The sequence below is a fragment of the Ambystoma mexicanum genome, chromosome 5q (assembly GCF_040938575.1).
Source record: "Ambystoma mexicanum isolate Mex_15411 chromosome 5q, UKY_AmexF1_1, whole genome shotgun sequence".
NCBI lineage: Eukaryota > Metazoa > Chordata > Amphibia > Caudata > Ambystomatidae > Ambystoma > Ambystoma mexicanum.
The window spans coordinates 1215840737-1215864164 of NC_090933.1; the positions used below are offsets into that span (position 1 = coordinate 1215840737).

At 46.3% G+C, this 23428-nt stretch overlaps 1 protein-coding gene and 1 long non-coding RNA gene across 5 annotated transcripts in view; one reads left to right on the forward strand and one right to left on the reverse strand.

The window, feature by feature from the left end:
* TSNARE1 (t-SNARE domain containing 1) overlaps positions 1-23428 on the reverse strand; it is a 1594453-nt gene that overhangs the window by 597850 nt on the left and 973175 nt on the right. The gene's annotated exons all lie outside the window — the stretch shown is intronic.
* The window catches only part of LOC138498697 (uncharacterized), a 120568-nt gene continuing 115407 nt past the window's right edge, over positions 18268-23428 (forward strand). The window contains exon 1 of the long non-coding RNA XR_011278842.1: positions 18268-18347. This is a non-coding gene — a long non-coding RNA (uncharacterized lncRNA). The remainder of the gene's footprint in view (positions 18348-23428) is intronic.

The window sequence follows — 23428 nt, forward strand, 5'->3', positions numbered from 1 at the left end:
AAAACCCTCCTGGGCAGAGCTTCTAAGGAGATCTTTGGTAAATGCTTGCCTACATCGAAAGGCCAGGACTAGCGTGAGGGTCACCGGTAACAAGTATATCTTTGTTGCCTGTGTGTGCTTATGTCTGAGTGATAGAACAGATGAAAGGGAGAGTGGCAACCATGTGCAAGGCCTTGTGTTCATTCTGATTGAGGTAAGAGAGCGCAGGCAAGTTGGGCGTGGCAGGGATAGATGTGAACTGCCTGTAAGCAATGGAAGGTAGCGTGGGCCAATTATGGGAGCAATGTGCACTGGCATAGGGCTAGTCTGGAGTGCGTCTGGGGTCCACCAAGAAGTGGAATGGGACAAGTATAAGTGAAATGCAAAGTTGGTTGTGCTGTGGGTAAAGCCAAAAAGGAAATTTTAAGTGGCATTGGACAGTACCGGAGCAACATGGAAATCGAATGGGGCAATGAGAAGCTGGCATAGCTGTTTTCTGGGAGCAATATGGAAAACTAGCATGACAATGTGCTCAACTTGGGAAGCAATAGCATGGCACATTTGGACTGGGCGACTTTTTTTCAAGGAAATGTCAATTCTCACCTTACTGTACTCAACTGACAACACTGTCATTGTTGAAACAGGCATAGTAACTCCACGGATACAAGGGAAAACTGTCAAAGCAGTTTTCAATAGGCAATGTAGAAACTAGCATGGTACTTTAAGGGTGGCAACATTAGTAGTAGGTTTATATGGCAATATGTGATTAGCCAGGGCAATCTAAAAGTGGCTTGGCAATGTCAACATTGGCATATCATTGATTTAACCGACAGGCTGCACATTGATCTGTACTCTGTGGTCTTGGATGCACTTGAGTGGCACCCTTGACTGATTGGTACATGGGGTGTCACATTATGACCAGCAGCGTGGAATATTGGAAAAGAAATGGCAGTTTTTGAGTGCTCAATTACCGAGAGATTTGGAAATAGCATAGAATGATGCGGCTGCACTCTTGCTTATACTAACAATTCGGAATTATTTTCTTTTCTGTCAGCTCTAATTAGTATTTTTATTACCCACCAAAGAAACAATGATGTACATTATTTTTCTTGCCAAATAGTATAAAACTGGTTTAGGTTCTAGTGGCATTTAATTTATGATTAGCATTTCCCTAGCATGGTGCTGGCAAACTAGTTTACTACTGCGCACACAATTGTCTGATGGGCTCACAGCGCTGGACTGTTTATGATCTGACATCTAAAGTATTGCACTAGCTCAAGAGTGCTTCTTCATAATGCAACGGTTTGTTGAGAAGCCACCCTCAACACGGGGAGTTCCTTCCCTCCCCACTCAAGTGGTCATGCAACAAACTGTTTAACAGATTCTTTTCTTTAGCCCTACTTCAGACACATATCATGCCCCTTGTATCCCACCCCTGAGCTAGCAATGAGCCAAGAACCAGGCCAGTGTATGGGAACTATATTGGTATTTATTTAAATTAAAAGTAATCGAAATGAGCATGAAAGGGTCAAAACACCACTTTATCCATGGCACAACACAATAAACGTCTCTCAGCATACATAAACCACAAAAGTGAATTGAAAAGAACACAATCGAAATTCTTCACTTGCTACAAATTTCACTTCATTAAATAATTACACTGATAAATAACAAAAGTAATTATCACATAGTGTTGTGGGATTTTGATTTTGCTACAGGCGTAAAAGGCTATCAGGAGGATTTCAAGATTGGTACAAATCCATGTGGCAATTATAATTCCGCCCATACTTTTGCTTTAAAATAAACACAGGGTGATTTAGCGGTTTGTTTTTCAGACCCCACCCAGCCCCCACCTTGCTTTGGTCTATGTTGGGAAGCTAGACAGAAAAACGTGAATGATTTGGGGAATTTTGGATTTCAGCCCCCCCTTACTGAAAGGCCTGTGTTGAGGAAGTCAGACAGAAAGGTTGGACTGATTTGAGAACAAAGACACTCCTCTTCCTTAAAGAAGTCATGGTCAGCTGGACAACAAGGATTGCCCAATTAATGTATATGCTATATATTTCAGCACACAATGGGAAGTGAGCTTTGTTAATTTCGAATTTTAACAAAATGTACCCTGTAGTGTTCTGCCAAATGGGGAATTAATTAAATTTATATTGGTTAAATAGGCTAAGGATCTACACAGTTTTGTGCCCCCCTCGCTCTCCACTATAAAGGAAAAGGATGCAAGGCAAGCCCACCTTTTGGTTTCCCAGGGCTCAGTTCTACTTACATAGCAAGCTTCTGTTTAAGGTTCAGCAACACTCTGGAAAGATAGGTCATGGGTCTGGTCACTCCACTCTCAAAGATGGCCTCCTCCTCTCCACCATAGGACCCAGTCAGCTTCCAGGCCTTCCTAGAAATAGACCGCTCCACCCAGATGCATTCTCAGCAACCTTCTATGGTGTCTCCTTACAGCTGTCAGATGGAAAGTTTCAGCAGCCTTCCTGATGGTCTGTCTCTTATCTGTCTGTTCCTGTGTCTCTCTCCCGTCCTAGTGCAGTCCCCCTTATATAGCAGCAATGGCATCACCAATTTTACAATCTTGGATAAGTACCCTGCAATAATTCCTGCCAATAATATTGGACAGTTACCCTTCCCTCTTCTTCCAACCCAAGCCACCAAGTCAGGATTGGTTTAGGGGTCTGGAGCAACATATGCAATTCCCATTTGTCATCGCCCTTTGTTCTCCTTTCAACTTTTTGGCAAAAACTAGCTATGTATCACAACTTCATAATTTTACTAGCAACTGTCATAATAAACATTTTCTGATTCAGCTAATCATTAAGAATTAGATAAGCTGACCACCAAGTCTGTACCATGTAGCATGGCCACGTGGCACCATTTTGCTGTTTCCATAAAAACCACAACAGTTACTTATAAATTATTAAACGCATCCCTGATTTCATTTTCCACTCGCTCACAAACTATCACATTTGGAACATGTTCAGATCAGCCAGAAACCTAGTGTAACTAGCCATTACAGTTCCCCGAGTCGCTAGTAGGTGAATTTTATGTCCCCAAAATCGCCTGGAAATTACATAACAAATGGTATATAGATTAAATCCATCTACCTTATGCTGGCTGAGAAAAAGGCCTAAATGAGAATAGTCCTTTTAAATTGTGATTCTTCATGTGAGACAAATAGCCCTCCTCCTGCCTTCCGTCATTTGTTTTCACTAGGTCAGCCTGTACCTAGAGGGTTTTGGAAGCTTGCTCTTTGAAGTGTTCCCCCCCATTTTCACACATCATGCTCCAGCTAAGACAAACTTCTGTTGCAGTCAATGCTTTCAGAGGCAGCAGGTCTGGAGAACACTGAATGTCAACACCTTTAGCAGATCACTTTAATGCAGTTTGTCATTAGATGGAAGATGTGAGAGTGGAGGTTTTCCTTGTGAAGATTTGCCCACAGCCAGCAAAAGGGTCTGCTTTGGGCTGACATTTTTTTCATGGAGAAATGGCTCTCAAATGTCACTGAGGGTTTGTAGGTGAAACATAAAATACATTGCTTTTTGTCAACAATCACATCGCGTTTTGTTTTCCTTACATATTTCTGTGGCCAGTGATACTTTTTCATTTCTAAAACTGCTTTTATTTGCACACACCTGTGCAAGCAGTTTTTTGTCAATGTTTAAAAATCCTGTTTTCCATGTGACAGGGATCGTTGACTCCTTTTGTATATTAAAATGCTGCTTATCCATTGGTAATGACAGGCAGCCACACGGCTCTTTAATTGTTCTAGAAAAACAAAAACGGCCAGGCCGTTTTTTATTTCAATGTTTACAATCTTGCTATTCATGTGAAAGGGACTTCTGTTTGGGGTCCTTTAAATGCGCCCCACAATAAGTACATGTGAATCCCTATAGCTTTTCATCCAGTTTGTTTCATAGAATTCTGTACAATGTGTCAATATGACCCACTATTTAAAAAAAACAAATCTTGCAAGAGAACCTTTGCCTAATATATAACAGGAGATATTGGACTCCCCTGCTTTTATCGGCTGCACAGGCTTTTGGGTGTGTGGTTTCTGCTGCACCTGTTTCTAAGCTGACCAGCCTCCATTGTACACGAGGAAGCAGCCAGGGCCATTTCTAGGTGTGGGCAAACTCGTCAACGGCCCACGGCAAAGACGGGGATAATAAGAATAGCAAGGACAGTCTGGTTAATCTCCCACTTGGAAAAGCAGCGAGCCTTTGCATTTTATCAATAGTAGCAGGAAGCAGCTGTATGCTGGCAGGGGACGGAAGCATGCCCTGCTCTTAGCCATCAACACCCACCCCCCATGATGGAGCCAATAGCTGAATAATCTGCTCTAAGACTTTTTCAAAGACGCTTGCCACCACCTCCCAAATTAGCATCTGTCTGTAAAAACTAAACATCTTTAAACTATCCCACAATCTTGGACAGTGTGGTAATTGCTGTATAGGTGGTGGCATATGGTGGGCGAAAAGGGCTTTTTTAAAGATGGATTAATCAAAAAGGCTAGAGACTGCCTGCAGGAGCTTGTGGTGGCAAGGGTGAAAGACTGAAGTAAATATCCAAAGATAGGTGTAATATATGAGGAATATGGGAATTGGCATTAAATTATGGCATTGTAACAGGTAACTGGGCACCTTTTCTGGTTGTGGTATGATTTAGAGGGTTAAATCAGGTGACTGACTCCATGCCATCTGTACACCAATGCAGTTTCTATTGAAAATCATTGTTTTCTGGTATGTTATGCCAGTTGAAACAAATATGACTAACACCAAGAAAACATGTATTTATTTATTTATTGTTTGCTTATTAGGCACTTATACAATAAGAATATACTGTTTCAAAGTGCCCACAGGGCAGGGAGAGAGGGTGGGAAATACAATTACAACCCAATATTAAGAGCAGATGGGAAAGAGGGGGAGAGACGAACCTACTATGCCTTGTGAGTATTCAGAACGTGCAAGTGCAGAAAGGTAGAAGGAAGAGGGGTTAAGTGCTGGGGAGTCTGAGCTCAAGGGTGAGACAAGGACAAAGTGCAAGGCATGATTGAGTGCTACACGGCCTGGGCCGCAGGAGGTGTAAGTTCGAGACTCCAGGGCAGAGGGTGTGCAGATGCAAAGTGCTGTGGAAGACGGGAGCTGAGGAGCATTAATGTGGGAGGTCAAGGCCTCGAGATGCATAAGGGCCAAGGACACCAATACAGCACCTGTGAAATTTGCAGAGGAGAGAAGGAGGGAAGGAGGAGGAGGAAAAGAGGAAAGTCTTCAGATGCTTCCAGAAATTCAGAAGATCCTTCTCTAGGCGCAGGGAGCGGGAAGGCTATTCCAAAGGAGGGAGCCTGCAGAGGAGAGAGCCTGCCCTCTGTTTAGCAAAACATTTACACACAAGGAGTTGGTGCCAGAGGAGTCAAGTGGTCTAGAGGGAGAGTATTTAGTGAGATAAAGTTGAAGATAATGTGGTCCCCTGGCCCAGGCAGCCTTTTGGATGAAGCAGAGGGATTTGAATTTAATCTGTGGAGCAACCAGTAGCCAGTGAAGACTTTTTAGTGCAGGAAAGATGCGGTCCCTTGGTTTAAGGTCAAGGATAAGTCTTGCTGCTCTATTCTGGAAACGCTGAAGGGGTTGAAGAGTGGTAGAAGGAAGATTCAGGAGGAGGCTGTTACAGCAGTCAAGTCTTGAGAGAACTAGGGCTTGGGTCACATTGTACCTCTGAGGGAAAGTGAGAAAAGGTAGAATTCCTTTGAGAAGGAAGAGTTGATAGTTGGACTTCTTGGCAATGTCCGGAGTATGAGGGAGGAAAGAGAGAGAGGAGTCGAAGATGACTCCAAGGTTTCGGGCTTCAGCTGAAGGTGGGGTGGGAGAGCCCATGGTGGAGGGCCAGAGTGAGTGGAAGAAGGAGGGAGCAGTGGTCCCAATGGGAAGGATATCAGTTTTACAGGCGTTGAGGCAGAGATCATTGGAGGTGCACCGGGACTGGATGTCAGATAGGCAGTCATGGATGATGGAGGGTGAAAGAGGGTCAGCAGAGAGTCTGAAGAAGAGCTGTGTGTCGTCTGCATAATACTGGAAGTTGGAGGAGAAGGTGGAGATGAGGCGTGCAAGGAGAGCAAGCTGGATGTTAAAGAGCCAGGGGGAAGAGTATAGAGCCCTGGGGACACCAGGGGAGGAGATGGAAGAAGGACAGGAGAAGGGGCCCAGGATGACTTGGGAAGAGCGGTTAGTGAGAAAAGAGGACGGCCAATCAAGTGCCCGTTCCGAGACACCAAGTGTATCATAGAGCCTTTGTATGAGGATGGAACGGTTAACTGTGTCAAATGCAGAGGAAAGATTGAGATGGACAGGGACAGCAGGTGAATTGGAGTCCAGAGATGCAAGCAGTTCTTCACGGGTGTTTAGAAGAGCAGTGCCTCTGGATGCTCGGAATCCAGATTGATGGTCGTGGAGGCCACCAACAAGTCCAGTGTGAGAGTTAAGTTGAGGCAAGGTCAGCTTCTCTAGTAGCTTCCTCGGGAAGGGGGTGATGGAGTTGGGGCGATAGCTGGTAGGACAGGTAAGGTCAGAGGAAGGTTTTTCAGGATTGGGTGCACAAGGGAGTAATTGAGGGGGGAGTGGAAAGATCCAGTAGTAAAATAGTGATTGCAGAAAACAGCGCGAGCAGGGCCAAGGGAGCCAATGTTATTCTTGATGGTCCTGGATGACCAAGGGGAGACCTGTTTAGAAGAGACTTTCATGGAGCGGACAACTCTAGTAACTTCCCCAGGTGTGACAGGAGAGAAGAAGGAAAAGGAGTAAGGAGAGGGGAGTGGGGTGTGTGTGGAGGGGGACTGAGGGATGGGTTGTGAGGGAGAATAGAGAGGGTGGACAGAATGTCCTGGTTTTGGTGGAAAAGTCTGAAGCCATTGCATTGCAGAGGGTCTTGGACGGAGAAGGGGAGAAGGAGACTGCGGAGGGGTTGGCTAGTTCCCTGCAGAGTTTGAAAAAGGTCAGCCAAATTATATGCGATCCGTACCTGAATGTGAGCTCTTTTGTTTGCAGGGATGGCGAGTCTGTATTCCCTTTGGAGCAGGCGGCAGGCCAGTTTATCAGAGGATGAGCCAGAGGTTTGCCACTTCCGTTCTGCTGCCCTGCACTTACGTTTCAGGCTGCAAGTTCGGTGTTGTACCAAGTGTTACGCTTAGAGGCAGGTTTCAGACAGATCCTCATGACTGAGGCAAGAATATCAAGAGTGTTGGTGATGGAAAGATGGCGATTGTGGAGGACAGGGTCAGAGGTAGAATTAGTGGGGCTGAGGGGGTGAAGGTGGAGGCGAAGGCAGCTGCAGTCACTCATTTCATAGGGCGTTGAAGAGGGAAAGTCAGAATATGCCTTCTGTCCCTAAAGACCCTCCAACCGGAACAAGCACCAGAGACAATATGGCCACCGATCATATGAGCTTGCATCAATTCCCACTGCTACTATGATGGACAACTATGATGAAAGGTACCCTTCTCAGCAGACCCTACAAGCCTGCAGCAATACGAACTCTACCCAGAGTGGACTAAGATACACAAGAAGGAGCTGGAGACCGCTGCATGGACAGAATCGGCTAAAGCACTAAAAAACCATGCCTCCAGGCCTTAGACACATCACAACGAAATAGCAATGTTAGGCATAAAGCACGTGTGCCTTCCACACACTCTGGACATTCACACACCCAACTACACAAAGAACATTGGAATACAGCTCTATAAGTTAGAGGACAGTGACATATGCATACTGTCTGCACGTTTATTATTTTGCCATTAGGCTTGCTGCAGCAACGCAAGAAGCAAGAAGGGCTCATGCAAAGGCTTGCAGATGCTTACATGCACATAACCTCATGGTATGGCAGGAACAGTCGAGGGACCCGACAGCCATGACACACGACACACTTACCTATGGACACTATGGAAAATGCATATAGTAGAAGCCAGACCATGGCTTAGGAAATCTAGTAGGACATGATCGACTCAGAGAGACCCCAAGCCTCACACAATGTTGTGCAAGCAGAACCTCTGCGGCGAGAACAAAGCCCCTTTCAAGGTCGCAATGTTGCAAATGACATTTTTTACCCTGAACTAAAGTAACACTGGCTACAGGAGTGGCACACTCTCTGACAAATACAGAATAATTCAGAACTCCTGTGCTCACAAACATCGTCTCTAAGCACGTGATCCGGCTGAGCCGAGGAGCTGCCAAGATTTGGTGGCTGGGAAAAGCGACCTATCTCACAGACCAGACAGTGGTCGCAACAAGTTGTTACAGTCATGCTACAGTACTGCGCTGGGAATGGAGCACACTCACGGCAGTATCGGCCCACACACGATTATGCTGCTGACACAGAGTTGCACCTTGCAGACACACAATTGCACACGTACCGTTCACAGGTGACTTGCGGGCTGGGAACAGAGTTTGTCCTAGGCTTCGGTGCCCACAGCTCAGCCAACCGAAATCCATGGCCCCGGGGTGGATAGCGGGGGTCACTGACCAATCACAGGCCTGTTCACTGTAACAATCCTAGAGTAACCGTTTTCGGGGATGTTCCAAGCAGGACACCTGATGCAGCCTTGTCCAATAACACCACTTCTCTATAGGCTCCTATATGGGAACTACCACTCAGCAACCTATCCCGAGTGGAGATAGGTTTGGGAGAAGGCCTAGAGAGTCACGCAAATTGTGACATCACACGTTATCAAAACTAGCCTGCGAGCCTGAGTTCGCTGAGACGTTCATGGACTTCCTTCCGTGCATGTAATCCCTGTGGTTTATTGGCTGTACTAAAACCTCACTTACACCTTGCTACGTGTGGACCTGGAGTTCTTTTGGGCAGAGGAAGGAGTTCGGCCTTCTGCGAGATCGGCATCTGCGGACACCTCGCACGGCTCGGCCTGCCTGGGGGTCCACCCTAACAGCGGGTATTAGTGAACGAAGTTGGAGCAGCTTTTGGGGGTGTGGTCAGGGAGCCAATGAGACCGAGATGGGAGGAGAGGAGAGAGTGGTCTGTCCAGGAGAGAGGGGTGACTGATGGAGGGAACGAAGGAGGGAGGGAGCGAGGTCACAGTGCATGAGGGCATCCAAAGTGTGACCAGCTGTGGGGGTTGACATAGAGGGGAGAAGGAGAGGGAAAGCAAGGAGCAGAGGTCAGTGAAAATAAGGGATGCAGAGCAAGGAGAGCCATGTTGAATGTTGAAATCACCCAGAAGGAGAAGGTTAGAGGTGTAGGAAAGTAAAGAACAGCAGAAGTCAGCCCATTTAGACAGGAATAGGGAGGAGGCACCTGGGGGCCGGTAGATGGTAGCGATAGTCAGGGTGGAGGTGGGAGAAGTGGCCAGTTTGCAAACCAGGCTTTCAAAAGAGGAATAGTTCTGGGTAGGTAAGATGGACGCAGGAACCCACTCAGATAATTAAGGTAACCCCCCACCAGAGCGGTGAGGTTGAGGCTTGGATATGATCGTAAAGTCATCAAGGAGGAGGGAGTCAAAGGCAGTGACTGAGCTTCCACTGAACCAAGTCTTGGTAAGAGCGAGAATGTTGACATCAATTACTTCAAGAAGGAGACAGATGTCAGAGGTGTGTTTGCTGGCTGAGCGAGAATTGAGAGTCGCCAGGTGGAGGTGGTCTGTGTTTTTGAAGGATTTCTGAGGTGGGGTACAGGGGTGTGGTACACCATTCAGAGGAAGGAGGAAGAGGGTAGAAAGCAGAGAAGCAGGCAAAGGAAAGAAGTTAATGAAAGAAGGCAGGATACGATTGAAGAGAAGGAGATTGGGTCGAGTACCCTGAACCAGAATGGTGCCAGTGTCATAGACATTAATGAACAACGAGAGGATGTGAAGCTAGCCAAGAGGACTTCCCAATTGGTGCCAGCGTTAATAGAGGAGTGAGAGGAAGGAGAGAGAGTGGAGATGAGATATGGGGTCCAGTGATCAGGCGAGGGGACAGAAAAAAGGAGATCAGTGAAAACCTCTCTAGAAGAGGCACTGACACACGTGTCTGCAATGGGAAGTCCAGGATTTGCACTCAGGATATCTTTTTTGTGCTTTTTCCTGTCAGACTTGGAGAGAGAAGGTTGATAGGTGATAGTGTGGCAGTTAGAGAATATGGGAGAGATGGAGAAAGCCATAGGAGGGCAGAGGTTTTGCCAAGGAGCGAGGGAGGAGTGGCAGCACTGCACTGCATAGTTCCGATTAACTCACTAGGAGTCCTAGTAGATTGAGTCAGAGAGAATAAGTGAAAACTCAGAAGGAATGGAATTACAATGGATAGGTGAAAGAGATGTATAAACTATACACACAACATCGAAATAAAAATAGTGGCAGCAAAAAACTAAGGTGCACAGGTAATGCCCAAACACCAAAATTCGATATTAAATCACACCCAGATTCGATTTTATTGGAGGCAGCAAACCATGCAAAGCAGGTGGTGCAGAGGCAATGTTTAACATCGGTAAATTAACAAATGCAGTAAAGGAAAAGGCGTTAGCTAGGCGAGGATGCAGGGGGAGAGAAACAATGGAATATACCTCTGGAAAGTTAGTTGTGGAGGACAGCCAAATTCCCATTCATGACTCCAGAGTTTGAGGATGGCTTATTAACAAGTAGCTGTCCGGAGACCAGTGCCAGGGACGGTCATTGTTCGGGGTACAAGACTGTGGCTCTCCAGGCCCTCCCGGGCTGGACAGGCTCAGACAGGAGCCTTAGGAGTGGGGCCTTTGATGGGCGGCGAGGGGTGGCATTCGCCTGCCAGCTTGCTGAATTGCTGGACAAATGTACAAAGGATCCAATCGGAGCACAATCAAGCTGCAGCATGCAGACTAGAGCGCCACTACAGTCCATGCCACCTTTTTGAAGAGGCAAATAAAGATGTACGTCTAAACTGCCAGCTTTTGGTATCAGTCAACAGCAACTGGCGCAATGTACTAAGCCTTTCAATACGCTGGCGCTGTACTTGCATCATATAATTATAATTGGGTGGCTTTTGGCGAGCTTCCTTCAGATGGACCACTTGTATACCCTGCATTAATCACGTACTATTAACCGCGGATGGTATTCGATTCATCCCATCACAATGATGGACGGCCTAGTCCGCCCAGCCAGGATGTCAAACCTGTTGCATGGCATTATCCCATTCCCAAAACAAGCATGTTACACATGAGCTATCCATCCAGCATGCAACTATTTGCAAGAAGTTGACATTATGTGCTCAAGTACTCACACCAATGGGCACTCATTGCCATCACATGGCTAAAGTACTCATGCCACATTCTAGATACTGCCATCCTGTTCTCAGAAATTCTCACCACATCTCAGGTTTTCCCATTAAATGTTCATGCACTCACCATTTGGCGACTAGGTACTCCGATCCCATAGGAAAATGACTTTCACCTCTCAGCCCAGCTACTTCTCTGGCCTTCCCCCCACAGCGCTCCGAATTAGCCTCAGGACACTGAACCCTACATAATATAGCTGGGAACACTCCTCCTTTCCATGTATTTCCTACTCGTACACCATTCTTCCACTGCAGCATTTGGGATGACCTCTGAGCGACCTGTTCAAAACGGAAGAAATCTACGGGCTCTTGGTAGACTTATTTGAGAGCCAAAAATAAAATAGGCAGCAGCAATAGGTGGCAGACTGTCCTTCGTTTGGACCATGAACGTAAACATGGGATAATAAAAACGTACAAGTGAATACAATTATATTTAAATTGCAACGATTTTAATGCAGTGGGGGTAGCAGAAGATGAACAACAGGGGTGTGTATACTGGTGTTTAGCCAAGGAACCAATATCGACTAGAAACTGCCCTGTAAGCAGCGAATTCCCCCCCCCTACCGGCCCCACATATAACTGGCAGAGTCCGAGAGACTACACTTCACTAATAATGGCTCCTCCACATTCCAGGAGCGCATGTTTATGAAAAGAAGCGAGGCTTTAAATTCCCGAGAGGGCTGCCTTCTCAGGCCAAGCAGCAGCAGGTGCAGATGTCTCGCCTGCCTGGTGAAATCAGCGTCAGTTTTCTGGTGTGTGTTTTCTCTGCTGACTGATGGGGGTGCTGTGCGATTTCTAGTGATGTAAAAGCGAGCTTGCAGAGATGTTCATAGGAAGGGGCGTTGCTTGCGGTTGGCATACAGCAAGTAGTGGGCTGATCCTACAGCATGCAGCCGCCCCACTCCCTCGAACCACCGCCGACAGAAGCGTTTGCATTACTGTCCACTGCTCCTGCACAGCGTAAAGTAGCGTGTCACATTACTAAAAATGGACATTGGAAGTAAACATGCTTCCTATATTGATCAGATACCCTTTAGAATACAGGCGTCTGTGTTTTTTCAGCAGACGCAATGGTCAACTAATGCATGAGGACATTTGCATACCGGCTGTATACAGTGTTTAGATGCCATAACAGATGTCAGGAGGCGCTATACAAATACAAGATAACAAGCAAACAATCGCCTCTGGGAGCTCACAGGCGGAATCGCATGGACCAGTGTTTTTAATTATATATAGCACTTGCTACTACATGGTTTTGGACGATGAAGTAACTCGGGCAGAGGGAAATGAATTAGAGTTCCTGCACGATTCACATATTTTCAGGGTGCGTGGACCCCGGACAGGTTCTGCAACAGTTTATATAGAAATCAATCCTGGCGATTTGCATTATGGGAACATAATATCCACAATTTTAAATGTTTAAAATGTCTTATGGTGATTAATTAAGAAAACATTTTAAGCAAATAATGGACTCTTCTGTTTTGATTGGTCACAATATTCACCCTAACAAAGAGATGTCTGTAAAATGCAGGACATATACACCAGCTTGAAGAGCAGCAAAACTGTATGTAAGGCTTCAGCAGTTTCTGTAGGCAGTAGGTAAGCTACAGTACTCTGTAGAATGGGTTATGAAGCGGGAGCACACTGCGCTACAAGGGGTAGACTGCTTTCAGAAGACTCGGCACAAACACAGAGTCTTCTGAAAGTGGTCTGCTCAATGAGGCACAGGACCTGAGAGAGTTGTGTCTGGGACCCCCTGGGTGTTGAGGACTGTTGGGCACTGGCAAGACATTATTTGCCAGAGCGCCGTTCCGGCCCATTTCCTGCCCAGTGAGAGAAGAGAGCTGGCATGGAGGGAAGAAGAAGCTAGCAACAGATTGGGAGAAAGGAGGAAGCAGCCGGGGAGAAAGGGTGTCAAATGAAAAAGGAGTGAAAATTGGTAGAACAAGGGGGCAAAGAGGTAATGGGAATGAATTGAGACTGCAAGAGGAAATGGAGCGCAAGGGTTGAGTTGGGAGTGTGACAGAGCTGCTGAGTATGAAACATGACTAGCAGAGTGAGAGGTTTAAGTTCTGAGCGTGAGGTGAATAGTTATATAGCACCATTACAACTTCAAAAACGTTCTCAAAACCTGGCTATCTGCCGCATTATTATGAAACACGTCATCACGCCGGCCTCAGACCACAAACACTACCCAACACTGATGATGACCCGGGTCACCACAAGCACCACCAGCTAAAACGCAATCCTTCATATCATTTTCTCACTATGAAATGTCACAGGATTGATTAGTCACTGCACCTGGCATTCACGAAAGAAACTGGAAAATAGCAGCTCAAAGTGGTTGAGATAGAAGCACCACGATCGTACTCGGACAGACCGGGATGTACTGCAGGAATTGTCATAGGAGGAATTTGAGCCATGGCCATATCTCACACCAGAAGGCAAGGTGGGGGTCCCCCCTGCACTACTTCAGGAAAGCAATCAAGAACTAGCCAGGAATCGCACTGGAAGGACTTGCGGGATGGGCGGGTATTGCGCATGGCTGAACTACAGGGTGAGTGACCCGTGGTACGGTTAATAATTGAGAAGTTTCAACACACGCATGATATCTGGATAGATTTGCAATGCTCTCCACCAAGAAGAGCCTATTAGTATAGCCCATGCTTCTCTAGCTGCAATTTGTTGAAGCACCGACTGTCGCTAACCATTTTATCACAGCTACAAGAATCAACAGAGAAAGCCACTACATGATAGGGTGCATATACAGCAAATCACCACACACTCTGCAAGGTACACATAATGAACCACTCCGGTGGACACATGCCGCAGGCATGGCTACCTGCTCACATCAGAATACAGCAAGGACTATGACAAAATGCGGTTGGTTAGTCACATATTTTCCCGCCTACTTACACCAGACCATGCCTCAACACCTCTGACATCAGTATGCATCGAAGCGCTATGACAAATGTTGCCACACTGAACACATAGCAAGTCTCTAGCACTCACGCCATCTCCTGACTCAACCCTGCTAAGCCTTATTTGACCAAATGCACCCACGCATTCTAATCTTACTCCGTTACATCCAGCACTCTTGACTTCGGTCCCCAAGGGCGTTTCCACAACCAGCGCACTGTATTTGTATTTTATTATTTCCATAGTGCTTTACACCAAAGCGCTTTACAGCATAACAACAAAAATACATTAAACATGGAACACAGAAGCAATAAAATAAACATGATTCAAAACAGAAAAACAGCATGTAGAACAATTTGCATTTGGGAAGGAAGAGGAGAGGTATGGGAACGAAGAAAGGGAAAGGGGAGAGGGAGTAGAGGGGAGGGTGGAAGTCAAGGGGGGAGAGACAGGAAGAGGTAAAGGAACAGGAAGATGGAGGGGAAGGAAGAGGAGGAAGGGGAGAAGAGTCAGGGAGGGGGGTGCAGAAGGAGTGTTTTAAGGAGGAAGGGAAGGAGGAGTATTTGCAATGAGACTACAATAATGGTAAAAGACGCTATATAAATGACAAGTACAATGCAATGCAATACAAGTGACCACGATCAAAGTAAAAATAGGGACGCACATCAATGCAAAAATGCAAAGGTTTGGTATTTAATTGATGGAGACAACATGCAAAAGGTTCAAATTATGAAATCCTGGCTCTACTACTCCCTGGTGGCTCTCTTGCACCCACCAGTCAATAATAAATGTGCCACAAAAATGCCATAATAAATACAGTTTTGAACCGGAAAATGGGCTTTTTTTGTAGCATAAAATGCCCATTTTCATGCCGTAATATCCTCGAAGGTCTGACTGTTTTTTGGCATGAAGCATTATGAAATTGGAGGGGGTCCGATTAGCAGACCTGCCTTTCATAAATGATTACCTGCAAAAATGTTATTGCTAAAAATAAAAATGTCAGGTTATCTCACCCTCACCAGATGGCAATCTATCACAGGGGCTCACCTAAAATAAAAGTGATAGGTTTCTAAAAAAAAATGTTTTAGCACTGGAGGGTATGATCTTCAATTTGCAAAAGCAAATTGGAAACCGTCCCCACCCTGTACTTGGCGCTGTGAAATTATGTCAGCATTCTGCACAGATTTCCATTTCTCATGATCCAAATTAATCTGAAAACGATTCTTCAATGCTGGGTCTCTCAAAACCCTGGTCTTATGTCCCAGAGCCAGGCTGCAGGCAGTGATCCTCCTTGCATGATCAAAGACAACGTGGCCTTCCCACAACTTAACGTGGCAATAATGAGGTCGTCGAACATGCGAATTCGGCGGTGGCAAGCAAACAGGGAGTAGCGTTTGGAGAAGGGTGTTCAGAGTAAGAAGAAAAGGGAAAAGCTACGCTAAAGGGGTTGTGGTATTCAATTAGATGGAGATCAACGTCTGCCTTTCTAAAATGAAATACATCCAAAAGAACTTAAGTGCTGTAAAAACAGGTTGAAAAACTTTAGGTGCAATGCGTCAACTCTTGGGGTTTCTGCCATGGCAAATGTGTGCTCAAGGTGTTTGTTTAATTCAAGAATTGCTTCGAGTTTTGCATGTTTCTTGGATCTTGCGACAGGCCTTTCCAAACTCGAGGACACTAAATAGGCAACCACCTAGCTGTGGTTCTGCATTTTTTTAAAGGTTTTTAATTGCTGGTGTCGATCTAAAAATTCTTGATAGTGAATGGAGAGTAAAAGCTTTGTAAGCTATTGCGGTTCACTTTTCAAATCTGCTTTATGGATAAGGCACAGAGTTTTAAAGTGAATCTTTTTTGCGCATGAAGCCACTAGAATATTTGAAGGCTGGTATGATGGTGGTTTGAGGTCTAAACTCAATCTAGGTGCTTTGTTCAGTATAAGCTGTAATTAAGTCGTGGATTTCTTGGACAGGCCTATGTATAACCCTCTTCAATAACGAATATGCAAGATTGGGGCACCGAATCTTCAGCTTAATCCCGAATTTAAGACGAGCACCACTACCAGATAGACGACAGGTCTGTCACCATGCAGTGTCAGGACATGCACCAAATGTGAAAAGGAAGGTAGTGCACACAAAAATAGTGCATCATTTGTAAAGATATGGAAAGGATTTCAAGTCACTCTGGAGTGAGTTCCCGTCCATGTTTTGGACATAGTTTGTTTTAATATGAGAACTGACCCCTGCAAGTGTTAACTGCAACTTATCCAACTCGCATGCATCCGGAGTTCTTGAAAAAAAAAAAGTTTAGAAGTGTTTCAGCTTGGGCCTTTCGGCTCAAATCAATGAATTCCAACTCTAAATCTCAGCTGTCCATTTGGGGGATCACATATTCATTGTCATGGCACTACATGTGTGCAATCCATTTAATCTTAAATAGGCATCAACTATAAAGAATGAATAGTGAATGAATCAAACGCTGATCACCAACCAATTCACAATGTTTTAAATTCAAATTGTTTGAGCACTTGAGGCCCGCGAAAATCCATCAGACTTTGGTTAACATCAAAGGGAAGATGAGAGGAAAGTTCTTGAGTCTCTTCTACTACTTCCAGGCGCAGTTATATATTCTATTGGCTGTCGAGACGGGAAGACGACTCCAGAATTGCTGACTGTATGTTAACATCTGCAGGATTCAGGTCTGATGATAGCGTAATTTGTGTAGCGAAATGGGGAATCATTGGGGTACAGAAGAAAATTTGCACCAACGAGAAAGAAAATGAACTTCACAGAAGACGGCCTGTTTTCCCTCAGTATGCGATCCGCCTCCGAGTGATGACTTAGTCGACGTTGGACGCACCGACACTAGGCGGGAAAGTACCTTATTGATCCAGTGGGATTTTATACCATGAACCTCCAAAACCTCAGAAGTAAAATAGGCAACTACTGTATCTGTTAAAGGCACAGTCATGTCTGTTAGGATACTTGAGTTCTGCATGGCCAGGCAAGAATCCATTGCTTATGCCAAGAGGACATGGCAGCGTCCCAATGCAATTCAGGCGAAATGACTACAACTATGCATTACCTGGATCAACAGCAGCTGGCCAACATACTAGAGAGCTACAGTTGGAGTTGCTAAACTAGCAAGCACTCTTTACCATAGGCCCTTGGAAAGTGCAGTGGCATGCCAAATGTGCACTACACCAGGGATCAAAATTAAGATTTGATAAGCAGGAGCTAAAAGCAGCTCCTGGGTATCCAGCATTAAGCAGTGAGCAGGAGCTAGTACATGGCGCTCCGTAAATCCAACTTCCACATAAAAAGCAAGGGATGCCATCATACATGAAAGGAAACAAGAGATGCTGAAGATTTACAACATCCGAGAACTACTAACGTAAAAACATGCGCAGTAAAAACACTCTTGTGCGGCTGCACCCACAAGAAACACGACTGTACATCATGGGATCTGCATGCAAAGTGCACGACAAATGCCACACGGTGTGCCGTTACTTCACCTCAGTACAAACAATGCAAAACGGGTGGCCCAGCAGCTCCGCAGAAGCACGCTTCACAGGTGCCCGGAGCGATTAAGTGGCGCAGATCAGACAACTGCGCTGTTTCAAAACCCCTCCCATCTGGGGTTTATCTTGCCGATTTCCCAGTGGCTCTGCAGCTCAGTTGCCGCCTGAAAAGCCTTAAGCCACACGACCCGAGAACTATACACCACAATGTGTGGATCTAAGGCAGGCGGGAAGCTTCCTACGCAGCAGCCAGCGCGCCCGTCCTCGTCTCAAGACACTTGAGGGCTTGTTTGTGTAAAGCGTGCACGGGGGTTTACTCTGCAGGATTTGCCACGCGAGCTGTCTGCATTACGCATGTAAAATCCCTAAACACGTGTGTCCTTGAGTGGGCTTGAATGTAATTAAGTGCGGGGGAGTAACTAAACTGGCAACGTAGGCTCGTCGCGCGCAGCTCTCCGATGGACGCCCTGGGCGCGCGCGCACAGCGTCCCCGGTGAGTCAGGTTAATCTGCCCTGGTGGCATGGCGCTGCGCACGCGCACAGTCACGCTCCAGAGGCCACTACACGCCGAGCTTTTCCATGGGAATGAGCTACCCGCATCCAATACTCTGAAGCAAGAGCAGCTTCCACAGGTACACGGCCCAGGACAACTGCCTCACAAGAGCGAGCCTTACAGAAAACAAAGATATCTAATTTTATACATTTTACTTTTCCTAAAGCGATGATAAAGACTGAACAGTTAACAGCAGAGAAGCCGTTACTGTAGATTATTTGTGCATCTTTTACCACAGGTTTCTTTGGATTACCTTTTCTTTTTCATCGAATAAGTCACTCACTTGTAGTGCTTTCATGAAGAACAATAAGTTGGAGGGTCCCAAAGGATCGTGTGATTATTGGATCGCTGTACAACCGTTAATGCAACAATTGGCTAAGCCTCGCCTTGCTTTGCAAATGTAGATGGTAATTTCTTTTTTTGGCCTGTAGTGGGGTTACACAAAAAAGTACCCTCTACATTCACAATGGCAGAGTTTGTCAGTGGATGTGTGCATACTTTAAATAATGGACGGGGGCGTCTGTATTTCTGCTACCTATTTATTTTGTATTTATATAGCGCACTTGCAGCCGAGAGGCATCAGGGCGCTGTTATATGAAATTGTACGCAAGCTTGATTCAATGGTTACATATGACACAGGTAGTCTCTTGATTACAATACATTGGTGATCAACACAAAGGTGTTGAGGAATTTCATAGTTAGCATACATTTAGGCAACATTACAATAATGTATGAAGGCGTTGTGAGCAGGGGCTAGCAATCGGCCACAGGCGAGATATAGAGGGTACAGAGTACACCATTAAACAAAAAGCTTAGTTTTTATAGCTTTGTGGAATGCTAAGTGGGAGTCAATCATCCGTAGGTGAGTGGGAAGAGCATTCCAGTGTGAAGCTGACTTAGTGGAGAAGCTGGTGCCCCCAGCACTGATTCTTCGTGTCTTGGGCGTGGTGATCAGGTTGGTGTAGTCTTTTCTCAAATGCCTAGAAGAGGTATGTTTGGCAATTCTTTGGACCAAGTATGGGGCCAGATCATGTAGGCATTTATGCATGAGGAATAGGGTTTTAAAAACAATTCTCTCTTTGACAGGGAGCCAGTGAGCCTGCCTTCTCGCTTCAGAGATGTGGTCTTTTCTTGAGGTTCTTGAAAACAGTCCATAGTAAGAATATCACATGAATACAGAGAAATTAAATAAAAGTTGTATGGATATTGAGGTGATATAGTCATATACAATAGGTGCAGGTGGGAGGGGGATAGAGAAGTAGGTAGGTGTGATGTTCGGGTGAGCAGGTTAGTGGTCATTTTCCTTGATCCAGTGGATGAGGTTGGATCTGAAGCGCAGGTAGGGTAGATCTTCCCTCAGAGTAGGGGGGAGGGAATTCCAGTATTGGGCGGCTCTAACTGGGAAGCTACTTCCTCCGGTTTTAGTCCGTTTGAATCGAGGCACTGTTAGGAGACTGGTGTTGGCCGTTGAAGTGAGAAAATGGGAAAACACCCTCCCCCATTCTCATCCAAACCATGGCCCAGGACATCAAGACCCAAGCACCCCCCGCGAAAGGAGTTCGACCCCTTCACTTCATCACCAGACGGACAGGTCCCCTGTGTCCGCGGCCCACACGCCCGGGAGCCTGCCCACTACAACGTCTGGGAACCGCCGACGTCAGTCCCTGGACCAACTCAATTAGACAACAGCCACAAACACCATCATCGTTAGAGATGCCATGATGACATTGCCAACAGACAAGAACACACGTGCCAGCATGCACACTGGTTTCACACACCAACCCACACGAAGAACATACTCAGTGCTATGACACAGAGGACCGATACACCCACAGACACCCATCGTTGTTATTTTTCACATAGGCTTCCTACAGCACTGCAGAAACGCAAGACGCCTGATCAGTTTGTGTATATATGCTTGCAGATGCTTTCTCACTACCTATTCCTGTGAAGAAGTCACGTCATCTACTGCTGCTTGTGACCCCCTGTCGGCCCTCTCGACCCCCATATTATGGATTATGTACCGCCACCCAGAAACTAGGCCAAGGTAGGCCGCAAAGCAAGACTCTCCAGGCAGGAGCTGCTCAGACAAAAATCCTCTCTGACGAAAATGCAAAAGTGCCGATCACGCAGAACGAGCCCCAACGAGAGCTCACAGCCAAGGCCGCAATGTTGCCATTCACATGCCGCGCTCCCCGCGCCAAGGTTACACCTGCCAACGCCGAATGCTCCTCAGAGCCGAAATACAAATCAAATGCTCATAATTCTGCTTCAGCCACGATCTCTCCACACGTGACCAAGCCGAGCTGACAAGATGCCAAGCTTGCGAGACAGAAAGTCGCCAGGGTCCCACGTCTGAGACACAATCTGCAACAACGAAGTGACAAGTTGGACACATACACCGATGGGAAAGACATGCATATAAACCACTAGCCAGACCTGTCCATTGTCCACCACTAACACATAGTTGCACATTGTTGCCAGAACCAGGTACACCGCAAGCTGGGAACAGCGATGGTCCCAGGCTTGGGGGCTCGTGGGTGAACAATCAGAATACGAGGGGCTCATCACCGACGCCATTGTAGCTAGCCAATCACCAAGTGTCCCCTTGTAACCAATTTGGTGTAGCAACTGTTGGGGACAACCCAAGTGTACCACCTGACCTGTCCTTATCCAATAATCCTTTCTTCTATAGGTAACTATACTGACCCTACCACTCGGGGAGCCAACCCAAAGTGGCGTTAGGTTTTGGGACAGTTTTCCCAGGTGACGCAAGTAGCGTGTCATACTACAGTAAAAAGGGCCTGCGAGCCTCACGAATGCTAAGAGTCTCTGGATGCACACGGGCTGAGAATAATCTCTGCCGTTACTATAATAAACAGCAGTAACTACCTTGCTCTTGTGTGTGCCATATACTCCTTTTGGGACGCGGGAGGAGTTGGGGCCTCCCCAGCCCCGGAGGTCCGCGGACGGCTCTGCCGGCCTCTGGGAAATCACCCCAAAAAGTTGGAGGCACTGCTGAGATCTGTTTAATGTCTACCTAACCTAAGGGCAGCCACTACAAGGCCTCTTGCGACGAGGTAACCCGGCAGCGCGGCCCTGTTAGGGTAGGTACTTGTCATGAAAGGTATCACTTGTATATTCTGTTCAGTACATGTAGAATGTTGTGTGCCTTAACATTGCATTAGTATGACCAGCATTCCATCACTGTTAGTTACGTTGGAACATAGGCTCTGCATCATTTGGAAGCTTTATGTTCTAAGGAGACTGAAGGAAGAAGTCTAAGAGGACAGTTGTGCAGTCTCCTACCGGGGGTCGTTTCAAGTACAACTGGATTTAATAAAAAGACTTGAACGACATGATCCAGTCTCCGTCTGTGTTACTTCCCTACATAACAGTTGCCGATGAGGATTAAGAGGACTGAACCTACCAGATGACCCCGGCACACTGAAGCAGTCTCCTTGGTGTGGAAGGTCACCGCGGTGTGCAGAGCTTGAAGGGAAACGATGACTGGTATTACAGACCAGCTGGAGTGTTGTTACAGCGTGAAGCGCTGTCAGCGGAGACCCGACCTGCCTGATGAACAGAGGAACTGAAGGTAGTTGCAGACCCCAGGGGAAGTTATCCCTCAATAGCACATTTTGACTGCTTTACTTTTCTGTTTGGATCCTGCGATCCCTGCGGCCCTGCTGACCTATGTGTCGCATGACGTGACTTGTGTTTATTTGAAAAGGACACACCACTAGCTCGCACGCACCTTGTGGGGAGAGGCAGCGCCACTACTGCAGGCGTTCTGTTGCTTGTAGCAGCCGCGGGTCGTCGCAGCTCTGGAAAGAAGAACCCAGCGGCGCGACCGCTGCAAGGGAGGTGTTTGTTTACATTGGGTCGCTTGCACGCATTGGAAAAGCAGACCCAACAGCGTGGCGGCCATTTTTGTTTTCTTGTGACTTCCGTGTTTCGGTGCTTCAGTAATACGCTGGCCCTTAAATACATTACGTGGTCCACACGGGACAACTGATTCTTGCATCGTTTGTTCGGAGAAGTTGTTTTCATATGAAAAGAGCTGGGTGGTGAGTGCTACGGTGTCATAATCCGCGCAGAGTGTTCTTGAGCATCAATTTGTTGGGTGAAATGCGAATTTGAATAAGTAGGGCTGCTTTGCTGCAACTTTGACACTCACTCAATCCTTCTGAAACATGGCAAATGTACCTGCACCAGTTTTCTTTTTGCCGGTTCCCGGTGAACCCAGAGTGCGCTGGGTGGACTGGAAGGAAGGTTTCCACAAATATGTGCTAGCAGTCTTTGGTACCAATTATTACAATGAGCGCATTTAGGGACTGCGGGGCAGGAAGTTTTGAGGAAGTTGCCAGAGCCCATAGACATGCCAGATGCAGGGCCATATGAGAAAATGTTAGCAAAATTAGACAAACATTATAGGGTTGAGGAAAACAAACCGGGAGATATAGATTTGCCACCAGGGGTCAGAAGAATGGAGAGAGTCTTGAAGACTTTGTTACGGGTATGAGGGGGTTGGCAGTTAAGTGTAGGTTTAACCATTGCCAAGATGAGCACTTACGGGATCAATTAATGATCTAATGCAACAATGACAATATCAGGAAAGAATTATGGAAAGAGAGGGATCCCACATTAGATAGAGCAATCGAGATTGCAAAGATGGTGGAACATACTGACAAATGAATAAAGATGCTCCAAGCAGACAGTCAGATGGGTATTGAGAAACCCAAAATAGAGGAGTGTGAAGGTGCAATTCAGAAAGTCTCAATAGTTGCCCAGAGAATGGGCTCAGGAGCTCGAAGACGCTCTATGCAGTTTGGTAAAAGATTTGAGGATTGACAGGAGAGCAAGCCAGCAGCTGATAGGGGCTGTAATTGACAATGGATGCCTTCAAAATACAATAGAGGATTGGCTAGGGAATCTAATTCCTTTAAAGGTTTCAGAGAAGCCGGACCACCTAGAGGTTCTCCAGCTAGAAGGTGTTATAGATGTGGGAGCTTATCGCATTTAGCATCTGACAAGGAATGTTTCGCAATACATATTATATGCAATGATTGTGGCATGAGAGGGCATATTGCCAGATGTTGTAGAAAATCCAATTCTAGTGCAGGTCAGGTGCATGATGTCAGTACAAACAATGAGGAT